The 13,351-nt window shown below is 41.5% G+C and overlaps 1 protein-coding gene across 2 annotated transcripts in view; it reads left to right on the forward strand.

The window, feature by feature from the left end:
• LOC141774942 (storkhead-box protein 2-like) overlaps positions 1–13,351 on the forward strand; it is a 72,345-nt gene that overhangs the window by 18,584 nt on the left and 40,410 nt on the right. The gene's annotated exons all lie outside the window — the stretch shown is intronic.

The raw sequence follows: 13,351 nt of genomic DNA on the forward strand, positions 1-13,351 counted from the left end.
TTCACTCTGCTGCACTGTAGAGCCCAGCTGTTAAAAAGGAAAGCAGCACTGCAACACCAGCAGGCTGAGGTGGACAAAACACAATAGAGTACAATAAAGAAACACAGAGCACAGTAAAGAAACACATAACACAGTAAAGAAACACAAAGCACAGTAAAGAAACACAGAGCACAGTAAAGAAACACAGAGCACAGTAAAGAAACACATAACACAGTAAAGAAACACAAAGCACAGTAAAGAAACACAAAGCACAGTAAAGAAACACAGAGCACAGTAAAGAAACACATAACACAGTAAAGAAACACAGAGCACAGTAAAGAAACACAGAGCACAGTAAAGAAACACAGAACACAGTAAAGAAACACAGAGCACAGTAAAGAAACACAGAGCACAGTAAAGAAACACAGAACACAGTAAAGAAACACAGAGCACAGTAAAGAAACACATAACACAGTAAAGAAACACAGAGCACAGTAAAGAAACACATAACACAGTAAAGAAACACAGAGCACAGTAAAGAAACACAGAGCACAGTAAAGAAACACAGAGCACAGTAAAGAAACACAGAGCACAGTAAAGAAACACAGAGCACAGTAAAGAAACACAGAGCACAGTAAAGAAACACAGAGCACAGTAAAGAAACACAGAGCACAGTAAAGAAACACAGAGCACAGTAAAGAAACACAGAGCACAGTAAAGAAACACAGAGCACAGTAAAGAAACACAGAGCACAGTAAAGAAACACAGAGCACAGTAAAGAAACACAGAGCACAGTAAAGAAACACAGAACAAAGTAAAGAAACACATAACACAGTAAAGAAACACAGAGCACAGTAAAGAGTACAGTATGTCCGTGGTGTACGCAGCTGTCTGTGTACGCGTCCGTTATATATCCGGGAGTATAAATGAGGCTTTAGCAGGATGCAGATTCTCCAGAGGTTGTGTGACTTTTGACCTGGCCAACCTGCACCTCATGCAGGGAGGGGAAGAGCAGTTTAAACCTGTGCATTTAAACATGTCAGTGACACCTCCTGTGAACAGAGAAAGTGACCGCTGCAGCACTTTTCTTACAGATAGCTGGAGGAAGCTGGAACTACAGTTGTCAAACTGCTGCTGCTGTGGCTCTGCTCACTTTGATGATATTGACCATGTTCATCATCATTGACCCTGTGTCCTTGTTTATCACTGCAGCACTGCAGAGCAACAAACACCTCTCCCCCGGAGGTTATCAGAGAATAAATCACTGGTATTCAGTTATTGAATGAAGTCAAATATTGGTCTATGATATTGGTTAACAACAATGAGCAGGGTTGGGTCACAAGCCAATATGGTAATCTATTGAGAGGCTGGTAGATTTTGGAATCCACCAGCCAGTGGCAGGTGCACAAAAAAATGCATCTCTAACTCTGCCAATGAGTGTCCAATACCTATAGGTGTAACTATTAAGCATTTTAAAATGGAAATTTTGATTTGAATTTGCAGCTCTTTTTGTTGGGACCGTGGTTGCATCCTAACTAACAACTAACTAACATGCTATTTAGTACGCTAAAACAGTAAGTGAGATATTTTACTATGTCTGAAACCTTAGTATGAACCCAATGGTACGCGAATTGCATACTACTTTTGGTGAAATATTACAGTATGCATTGCTGGACATTACAGCAGCATAAATATCCCACACTGCAATGCGACAGTAACAACAACGTTCATAACGGACGTTAACAGACTGCTCTGTAACGTCAACAACGCTTCAATTTAAATGTAAGTATAAGATTCCACTTTGCTAGGCGTAATATATATTTTAAATTAATTCAGACTTTGATTCTCACAAACCATCGTTTTGGTTACATGAGGTTGGCACAGGTTACCATGGTTACACGTCTCCAACCGGCAAGGAGGCTCTCAAGGAAGTGACGAAGTAAATTACAGCTCAGTGCGTCCAAAAAGATACATACTACTGTTTATTCACACAAAAGTATGTTGAACGATAGTACACATGTTGAGTATGTAGTGCATAGTGTGCGCTTTAGGACGAAGCCCATGATGGACAATGATTGATAACCCTCATCCCTGCAGGATGTTGGCTTAGTTTCTGTCTCCATCTGTTGTTAATTTAAATTAAAACCGAAACCAACATCGAGCTCCGTGCACAGTTGTTGACATGAGGACCGTAGCAGGCATTGCGTGTGAGTGACGCTGCGGTGGGACGAGTGGAACCATGATCTTCAAAGTTCTGAACCTGAATCCCATCACATTTCCGAAAGCTGAAAAGTTGACATATTTAAATGGCATGTTTTGTTCAAGCAACAGTCCAAAACTAAGCAGCCAATATTCACATTTGAGAATTTGGAACTGAGAAACTGAAATTTATTAAACAAAAACATATGATTAATTGATTAATTAACAAATACATTTTCTGTATATTGATGAATCAACTAACGAATTAATTGACTAACTATTTTATATCTGGTTATAACATTGTCAGAAATGACTTAGCAGGAGTTTCTTATTATTATCCTAACTGGACAACTAAATAATAAAATGCCACTCTTGAATGTCATGATTACTTGAAAATGATTGTGAAATATGAATTATACCACTAAGTTAATGTCATATTAAATGTAGGCCCAAATGGCTTCAAATAAAAATACAGCTCTGGAATTTATTTCATAGAAAGTAATGAGATCCATTATCTGTAACCGCTTATCCTACTCCGAGTGCTCGGGTGCTGGAACCGATCCCAGCTGACATTGAGCGAAGGCGGGGTTCACCCTGGACAGGTCTCCAAACTATCACAGGGCTGACACATAGAGACAGACAACCATGCATGCTCACATTCACACCGACGGGACATTTTAGAGTCAACAATTAACCTAACCTGCATTTCTTTGGACTGCGGGAGGAAACCTGAGAACCCGGAGAAAACCCACGCTAACACGGGGAGAACATGCAAACTCCACACAGAAGGGCCCCAAACCGGGTTTGAACCAGCAACCCTATTGCTTTGAGGCGACAGTGCTGCACTACCGTGCCACCATAATGGCATGTCAAATTTGTATATTTGTCCAAAAGATTTTTTCCCCCAATCGTTGAGCCTTAAACTTGTAGATCCATCTAATTAGTCATTTCAGATTCATATTGTGGAAGATTCAAATGAATAGACTCTCAGATAACGATTTTGACTTGTTGTTTGTGGTTATTGTGACACACTTTACAGACATGTGTTGGTAGGAGCCATACCAGTGTTGGACACCATTCAGACTGATCTTAGACAAGATGATGGTATACCACTGCCTACTGCAGTCATAAGATCTGATCGGTGATGGCCTTTTAAGAGCTTCTGGCCACTGAGGATGAGTGTGGTGAAAAGTAGGCAGTGGGACAAGGTACAGTTCTCCACTAGTTTCTGCTGGTGACAGTCCTAGCTGGCATGCTTGGAGTGATTTATGTATTTATATGTCGAACAAGCCATAATTATGGGTTTGACTGAGGTTTTTGTGAGTCTGGCAGTAAGTGTGGCTTAACTGTTCAAACTTTGATTCCAGATATGTAGTTGTTGGTTGAGAGGGAGACTGAAAAGATGTGGTCGGGGGTTGCTTTTTAGTATTTATCAGGATATTTCTGTTGTGTCAGATTGCTTTCACAAATGGAGCAGAGCTGAGCCGCATACTTACAGAGCTTCCGCTGGTATCGTAGTAACCTCAGGAAGGCTAGCTGGAATAGAACCAACAGCTGTCAGCAGGAGAGACTCTGTGCATCATGAAGCTGCTGGGTCTTATTCATTCACACCAGTGGAGGCTGGTCCATAGAGGCAGAGGAGGTTCCTCCTCTAGTTTTGAGAGGCAAGAGGGAGACCAAAATGTAAAAAAAGAGATGAACCATTACCAAATCTCTGTATCATTTATAAAATATTTTATCTCTTCTTTGGAAAAAATCCATTATTTAAAAAAGTCTAATTTAAAATGCTTCAACAGCGACACCTGCAGGGCAGGCAAGAAAGTGGTTATGGTGGGGGCAAGGGAGGACAGGCTGGTGCTGTCCTCCCTTGAGGCAGGACATCTTCTATCAGTTCAACGTATTTTATTTTTTTCATGCTAATCTGTAATTGGCCAAAACACAAAAAAATGACGCTCAAAGGGAGGTCATCCTAGTCACCATTGAATACAATATTGACATCGCGTTGATCCAATGATGATGTCCAAATGTCATCTTCAGTCTCTACCGCTGTATTATACGTGATGAACTGGCAGTAAAGTATCAGACAGCAGCATATTATGAAATACATAAAAACATGCAAATTGTGAACTACTTTTAAACACATAACAAAACAAATCCTTTTTATTTAGGCCGTTTGTATCAAGCTAGGTAGCCAACGCAACAGTTAGCTTGTTGCAGCAGCCCTGAAGGACCCGGTGCAGCAGTCTGTCGCCCTTACCGGGATCCAGTCTTGGAGTGTTGCAGCACGTCAGGCCGCTGCACGCCACCGTATCCTGCCGTGGGTCAGCTCGCACAGCTGAGTCTGCGTCTTAAGTACAGTGCTAGAGTCAGGATTTGGTTAGCCTAGCTTAGCCAAAAATACACTTACAGACTACTTTGGGTGTGTGTGTAATCCTACTGTAGGTTTGCAAACTTTGAAAATCAAATGTTCATATCGTTCCCGTCCCTTTTGTTTCAAGTTGTTATATCATGTACTGTATATAGCACTTCAAACTGCATTGGAATGAAATTGTGCCCTGCAACTCAACAGACCATGTGATATAACACCTGTTTCAAAAAGCTGGTAATATTATACTACCAGGAAACAGTACTAATCCATCTGGACCTACGACAGGAATGCAACCATGCATGCTCTCGCCATGCCCCACCACTGTGCTGTTTTATTGGTCAGTAAATTGAATGACATGCCGAAACAACAACAACACAGGTGTGACTTCTAAACATGAAGTGTCTGATGTGTGTTGGTGTTATTGCTGTGGTGATCCACTGCTGGTCTAGGTCTTGGTCTAGTGTGGTATTATCTTGTCTGGTGTTACCCTGGCTTGTGAGGGTGAAGGAGCAGACTTGTGGCGTGTGTGTGTACATATGGTCCTCAGACTGTGACAACAGTGTGTATTGTGCAGATAAACTCTACCCTGTCCTCCTTGACTTGTCTCTCTGTCTCTGTTCACATAGTCTATCCACAATTTTCAGTTCTCAGCTCACCTCCTCTGCTCTATCAACAACTTTTTAAATGTTCAAATTACATTTGGAGTGGAAGTTAGAGCCACGAGTGTCAGATCTATAATAGGTATGTGACAGTGAGGAACTTTTCCCACCGGTTAATAAACTTGCGACAACACCGGTGTTACCGATTACACCGGATATTTTACAGGAAAAGACGGTGCTCAATAAATGTAGAACGCTTACTTTGATCTCTACCGTCGGGTGGCCGTGTGTCAGGCCTCTACGGTCGAGCTTTCGCTGCGGGGTCGCAGGTTTCCACCCGGCGACGCTGCGTCGCACGCACTGGCTGTGACCGCTCCTTCCTCTTCACGGCGATCGCCTCATTGTGGGAATCCAACAGAAAATTAATCGGCAACTATTTAAATAACCACTATATTTTTAAAGTCGTTTTCCAAAACTAACAAACCAAACTTGTATTTCATTCTCAAACGGAGCGTCTTCACGTTTTCACGTCGGCCACCGTAGTTCTCCTACACACTTGGCACACGGGAGGGGTTACAATCTGCAACCTCACCGCTAGATGCCGCCAGAAGTTACAGATTATAGGTCAGTTTGATTTTTGGAGGAAAATGAATTGTTTGTATTAAAGCTGAAGTCGGTAGAAATGGAGCAAATATGCTTAAAAAAGTTATTTCTATAAAACCGTAACTATATCCTGACAGTAGTAAATGAAACAGGTAACCTGAAAAAAAAAAATCATGTGCCTCTGTGTCCTCCGGGGCCCCTAACGACATCTGCAAGATTTCACAGACCGGAGAAAAGCAAGCAGTAAGAGCTGACCTGGGATCTGCTGTCCTGCAACAGTCTATGAGAGCCGGCTGTCAATCACTCGCAAACTCCGACCAAACAGTCAAACTAGGTAGCGCTGATCAAATATGAATCAATATTCTGTTACTGTAATGCCTATTTCTCTACTCAAATGTTTTCAGAATCATCTTGTAGTGTACTCTTTAGCTGTAAAATGAGAAGGTTTGTGACCCGGCAGCCATGTTGAGATCAGTTGAAGAAATACCAAGCACCATCCACCAGCCAGAGCACAGCCAATAGGAATGCTTACTCCTGGATTACTCAACTTCAATTTCTACAGTGTTACACTCCATAACGTTGTCTATAACAACTGGCATACTGTTCACAAGTTTACATCTAAGTTTTCTCTGTATATAAAGCAACTCCTTTGCCCTTTTTTGTTAAAAGAAAAAACATCTCATTTCCCTCGATTTTGACCACAGCAGCTTGCTCATCATGAAGCCAAGTCTCAGTGATTGCTATTACACTAGATTTCTGATGATATTGTGTCAAACGATTGGTGAATCTTTGAGAAATTCATATTGAGGCTCCTGCTGTTGAAATGTATTTATTGATATCACTCCCTCTATATTCACATTTCTATTAAACCGTTCTTCAGTGTAGTATTCACAGTGATGACGGATGTTGAGATCAAATTATTCTTAGGATCAATGTCGTTCTCCGTATCGTACAGTTTATAAACAAACTTGGGCCATCTGTATGTTATCAGGAATTTGAATTAATCACGCTAACACAAGGAATATACTGTGTTTCACTCATGTTTATCTGTGAAAGACAGTTCCTCTCCTCAGTGTCCTCTCCACCTCTCTCCAATGCTCTGGAAGTATGTAAAGCTGCATTTTTGCATGCTGAAATCGTGAACTCATTAACCCTCGCTGAGCCGCAGCCGTTGGCAGCCGGACGTAACACACACACACACACACACACACACACAAGCTGATGTAATGGGTGCTCCTCTCCTGTAATGCGATTGTAGCTCCTCCTTTTCTCTGTCTGCTGAGTTATGCTCAGGGCAGCTACACACACACACACACACACACACACACACACACACACACACACACACACACACACACACCACATACACAAAAGCACCAAATGTCTTTTTCTTGCCCTGTTTTTTTTCTCTCTCTCATATACTCACATCCATTCTCACAATTGACATCCTCTCTCTTTTCACACACACACACACACACACACACACACATACACACACACACACACACATACACTTTCCTCTCATGGCATTTTGACCAATCAGATCGTCCAAAGCCCTGGCCTGGTTTAGAAGGGCCGGGCCCCTGCAGTCCTGGGCCTGCAGCGGCTGGGGCTATTTCTGTCCACTCCCTCTGTCCCTGTCTATTACACACACACACACACACACACACACACACACACACACACACACACACACACACGGTAGTAACAAAATGCATATAATAGAGTTATAAGTCTGACGGTGATTCCAGAAACAATCATAAAGAAAAAATGTTGCATTTACCAATCCCACTCCCAAATGTGTCTTACAGGTTACAGGTTAACTTTCAGCAGGATGCTACTGATCTGTTGCATGCTCTGTTGACCTATCAGGGTTTCCCGCAGCATTTTATAGTGCTTAAAATAAAGAGTACCTCCGTTAACGTCAGAAGGAATTATTAGGTTTTAATTAATTATAATATTTACAGCTTATGAAGCTTCTTGGAAAATGAGCTGTGGCGCTACATCACACAGCAAAGACCATGCATTTAATGATTTAATGAGTGGGGTGATTGTTCAAACCTTCATCCAGTAACTAATGAGATATGACGTGTCAGGATCTGCCTCTTTCAGCCAGGCGGTTACTTCTGAGTCTGAAAAGTGAAGCCAATGTGGAAGGGCTTTAAACTTTGCATTTTTTTCTAACAGCCAGCAGGGGGCGACTCCTCTGGTTGCAAAAAGAAGTCTGATTGTATTGAAGTCTATGAGAAAATGACCCTACTTCTCGCTTGATTTATTACCTCAGTAAACATTGTAAACATGAGTTTATGGTCTCAATCGCTAGTTTCAAGTCTTCTTCAATACAGCATGATGTTCATTTAATAAATTCTTGTCCACTACGTAAAATAGAGGATAAAGCAGGGGATGCTTTAGGGCGTGGCTACCTTGTCATTGACAGGTCGCCTGCTTCGGAGCAGGTTAGGTGTTCAGCATCAGTTACCATGACGATCTACCCCGGTAAGAAGCGAACCACCGTCGTAGGATGAACCCTGAAGTTACCTCGCTAACCCCAAATCCTGCATCATAGTACAGGCGTCAGGACAGCCCATTAGTTTTTGTTATTAAAATTAGTTGATGTGTTTTTTGCAAGTTTATTTTTCTGTTTTAAAATGTTGCATTCAAATACTTTTAGCACCATCAGCCTCACATTTCTGTGCTCTAATATGTGCTGTAACTTCCTTGTTTTCAGTTGAATGGTCCTTTGTTGTGTGTGATGGAGATGGCTCGATTACAGAGTGAGGGACAGAGTTCATGCACACACCCAGCTGTTGAGCTGACCTCCAGATTACAGCCTGTCCCCAATGCTCTCTTTCTTTTTCTTTACTCTCTCTCGCTTTCTCTCACACACACTCACACAAACTCAAACTAACTGTTGCATCACTACGGCACCTTGTGCCCTTAATACATACATGTCCAGTGCTGTTCGAGCAGTAGCGTTGAGTCTCTTGTCTGTGGATTAGGCTGAGACTTGTTCATGTTGACCAATCAGATCTCCAATCTGACTCAACAGATGTGGACTGCTGAGAGAAAAGCCGCTTTCTGATCTGAATCTGTAACGTTCATCTGGTGGTAATGTTTTTTTTTATTTGACATTCAACCAAACAGTATGCGTCAGTTTCAGAAATATTTCATGTTGATTGTGTGCAAACAGTAAGAACTGTAAGGGATATAGTTTGCGTCATATTTTGTCTCTAGTGCATAATAAGAGGAAGCTCAAAAGGCCTCTGTGTGCTTCAAAGAAACTGGGTCATGTGATGTGTCACTGCCAGCCGTATGGCTCTATGGATGGTCGATCAGTCGGTTCACCACTTTGGTCAAGATTGACATATCTCTGCAAAAACTGGATGGGTTGGTATGAAATTTGTTACAGATTTCATGGCCCCCGAGAGGACTAAATTTAAGGCCAGTTGTATGCTTTTTTCCAACCACGTGTGCACCTTTAACCCAAGCCCCCAGGAAGTGCGCCGGTCGTCGATCCAGACTTTAGTAGTGGCCAAACGGTGGTAATGCAAATTCCGTATCCGTCAAGTGATGCCATTGGGCCCAAAACAATTTTTTCCCGGTAGACTTACATTAGGAAAGAGACGTCTGTAACTCAGCGGACAATTTTTTTTTAGGTGAACCAACTCCCCGGTACGAACACTCTAATAGCCCTTATTTAAAAAATAAAATTTTTAAAGTTGTAAAACGCACTAATAGCCGAATCCAGAGTTATTTCCCTTCCTCCGTTCATGTGAATGAGACCCAGATCGAGGATGGAGCGCAAGCCGTGATGACGGCGTGACGTTGGGACCCCGTTACCGAGTCATGTGACTGAGCGGGCGCTACTGCACATGTCCCATTTGCCCAAGATCCGCGTACTTTCCAGACTGAAGTCGAGCCGTTTAGGCTTCATGCGCCACTGAGCAACTATCATAGGAATGAACAGGGCCCCGCCTCCAACGCTGGATCCACTTTTCTTAATACATCCATGCTCCAACCCTCCACAATTTGTGTAATTGCACCTGGCACACGGACCCGCGTGTGCCTCTTGAAATTTGAAACATTTGAAAAGGCATGCTGAACAATGTGGAATAAACCTTTATTTATTGCAGTGGATACTGATTTATTTAGATATGTTTAATCGCTTATTTATTTATTTATTTAATTGCCTATTTATAAATGTAATTTCGGCAGTGGTATTTCTATTTTTCATTTGATACTTATTTATTTAATTTCTTAACAATATATTAAATATATTTAATCACTTTTGTATTTATTTAATTGCCAATTTATTAATTTATTGATTTGTTTAATTGTCTATTGTATTAATATAATTATGACCCATCTAGTCTTGGACAGTTTTCAGTCCGATTGCCTGTTCGACCATCCGACAAGCAGTTAGTTTGACGCATACCGACGTCCTAAATACAGCCTCACAGAGCCCCTAGCTTGGCTGTAGAATCTTTTGTTAATTGTCTTTGAGTTGAGTTGCTCCAAATATATTCTGCCTTCGCAAAATACGGTGATTCCCAACCCTACCTTCTCGTCCCCACATTTTCTAAGCTTTCTGTTAGTTAGCTAAGAAGCTACATGCTAATGATGGAGACTGCCAAAAGTTTAATTTGTAGAAATGAAGGCAGGAAATTATCCATGTACCAAATCAGTAACTATGGTTTATTGTGGTCAATAGGTTAATACAACTCTCACTACTGCCTTATTTAAAAACCTCTCTAAATGAAATGAATATTTTGAATATCAAGTTGCATTTTCAACGTTCACATATCCCAGGAACACTTTAAGGCATCATGAATTACACATTAACAATGTTGACATGCCCTCTTGCTGTACCATTGTTGTGTTGTGGATTAGAATGCTTTACTTGCTATTTTAGCTGTGTGCTGGCTGCTTGTTGCAGCATGATATAGGAGTTGTGGGAGGTGCAATCAGGGGCCCCTGAGAAGAAAGGGAGGAGTCCCTCCCCTCATTTCACCTCTTTTTTCTTTCCTGTCAAACTCTTTAACCCCTGCAGTCCACCACAGTTCAACAAGCCCCAACCAGCCCGATATGCAGAGCTGTCTTTTCACATGCTAATCACTCTCACATTACCACAGACAAGTCTGTCTGCCTGTCTGCCCTCTAATAACACTCAATACACCACTAATGTTTTTTCTACCAGCCTGTTGTACCTGCCTCTGGTTTTCTAGCATTTCACTCTTCTTCTGTCCCTCAGCCCTTCTCTACCACTCATATTCACATGCCTACTTAAACCTGTAGTAGGCAGAGAGTTTTTGGCATCGTTGGGCAAAAAGTCCATAATAACTTTTCAGCATATTGTAATTCAAGTGTTCTGAGAGAAAACTAGACTTCTGCACCTCCTCATGGATCTGTTTTCGGGCTTTAGAAAATCTAGCCCGTGATGGGAGACTTTGACCAATCACAGGTCATTTCAGAGAGAGAGCGTTCCTATTGGCTGTGTTCGGGCTGGTGGGCGGTGCTTGGTATTTCCTCAACTGTTCTAAATGTGGCTGCTGGGTCACAAACTTTCTCATTTTAAAGCTAAACAGTACACTACAAGATGTTTCTGAAAACATCTGAGGAGAGAAATATGCTTTACAGTAACAGAATATTGATTCATATTTGATCAGTGCTGCCTAGTTTGACCGTTTGATCGGAGTTGGCGAGTGATTGACAGCCGGCTCTCATAGACAGCAGACTCCAGATCAGCTCTGACTGGTTGTTTTCCTCCAGTGTGTGAAATCTTGCAGATGCCATTAGGAGCACCAGAGGACACAGAGGCACATGATTTTTTTTCTCACATTACCTGTCTCATGCACTACTGTCAGGATATAGTGACCGTTTTATAACAATAACTTTTTTAATCATATTTGCTCCAATTCTACCCACTAATGCTTTAAAGCTGCTACATTACAACATACAATCTAATCTAATATCCAGAGCATTAATATAGCGGCAAACAACTATTTTCAATGTAAAGATATAGAGCAGTGATGTCTACCTGAGCAGAGAATGAAGTCACTCTCCCTCTGTGTGTGTTGTAATCCGAGCTTCTCCATGGTTTATTGACATAGCCGGGACAGCCGCGCATGCTTTTAATGCATGTTTGTCGTGTATGTGAGCGTGGCCCACTAGCTAGCTCATGGCCACCGCTCTGCTCTGTTCTCATACGGTGGTTACAGCTGATAACGCCATCCCGCCCGGCAGCGCCATTGCGGAAGTGTTGGCGCTGTTAGCACCGTTAGCTGTGAGTCACCAGCTCAGCCGTTGCCATGTTGAGAGCTGTGCAGAGGCAATACAAATGCTCCCAATTTTGCATTTAGCACCTTTCTTGGCGAATGTGGCAGTTCACTGGAGCATGCTCCTGAAATTATAGTGTCCGTTTTTGTTTATTGAAATCAAAAACTGACTATACTATCTATATATGTGTATATACACTATATATATACTGTATGTATGTGTGTATATATTAGGGCTGTCGAAGTTAACGCGATAATAAAGCGTTTACACAAATTTGTTTTAACACCACTAATTTTTTTAACGCATTAACACAACTTGCTATTTTTAGGTTGTAGCCGGCTCAGTTTTAAAGATAGAAGGTTCTGGCATTATATGAAACTAGAAAACCTAATGAATCCATCGGTACTAACCATGTCATATTAGCTTGTAGCGCAGGAGGCCTAATAACGTTCCCAACTTATGCTAAATTTCGGCAAGGAAAAACTGGCATGGCCATTTTCAAAGGGGTTCCTTGACCTCTGACCTCGAGATATGTGAATGTAAATGGGTTCTACCCACGAATCTCCCCTTTACAGACATGCCCGCTTTATGATAATCACATGCAGTTTGGGGCAAGTCATAGTCAAGTCAGCACACTGACACACTGACAGCTGTTGTTGCCTGTTGGGCTGCAGTTTGCCATGTTATGATTTGAGTCAATTTTTTTATGCTAAATACAGTATCTGTGAGGGTTTTTGGACAATATGTGTCATTGTTTTGTGTTGTTAATTGATTTCCAATAATAAATATATACATACATTTGCATGAAGCAGCATATTTGCCCACTCCCATGTTGATAAGAGTATTAAATACTTGTCAAATCTCCCTTTAAGGTACATTTTGAACAGATAAAAAAATGTGCGATTAATCGTGATTAACTGTTATATAGTTACATAGTTATATATATATATGTAACTATATATATATACACAGTATATACAGTATATACACATATGTGTGTATATATGTATATGTAGACATGTATATGCATATGTATATGTAGAGCTACTTCAACTTCGTCATAATGGTAATATGCTGCATCTCCACTGCTATATTTATATAAGCAATCGTTTCATAGTTCTGGAATGTTCTGCTGGCTGCCTGTGTGTGTGTGTGTGTGTGTGTGTGTGTGTGTGAGTTGTGTCTGTGTGTGTGTGTGTGTGTGTGTGTGTGTGTGTGTGTTGTGTGTGTGTGTGTGTGTGTGTGTGTGTGTGTGTGTGTGTCCTACATCCAGCTTTAGTGTTCTAACTGGGTCACACCAGAACCCAGCTGCAGTACTGCAACACTG

The sequence above is a fragment of the Sebastes fasciatus genome, chromosome 10, assembly GCF_043250625.1.
Source record: "Sebastes fasciatus isolate fSebFas1 chromosome 10, fSebFas1.pri, whole genome shotgun sequence".
Lineage (NCBI taxonomy): Eukaryota > Metazoa > Chordata > Actinopteri > Perciformes > Sebastidae > Sebastes > Sebastes fasciatus.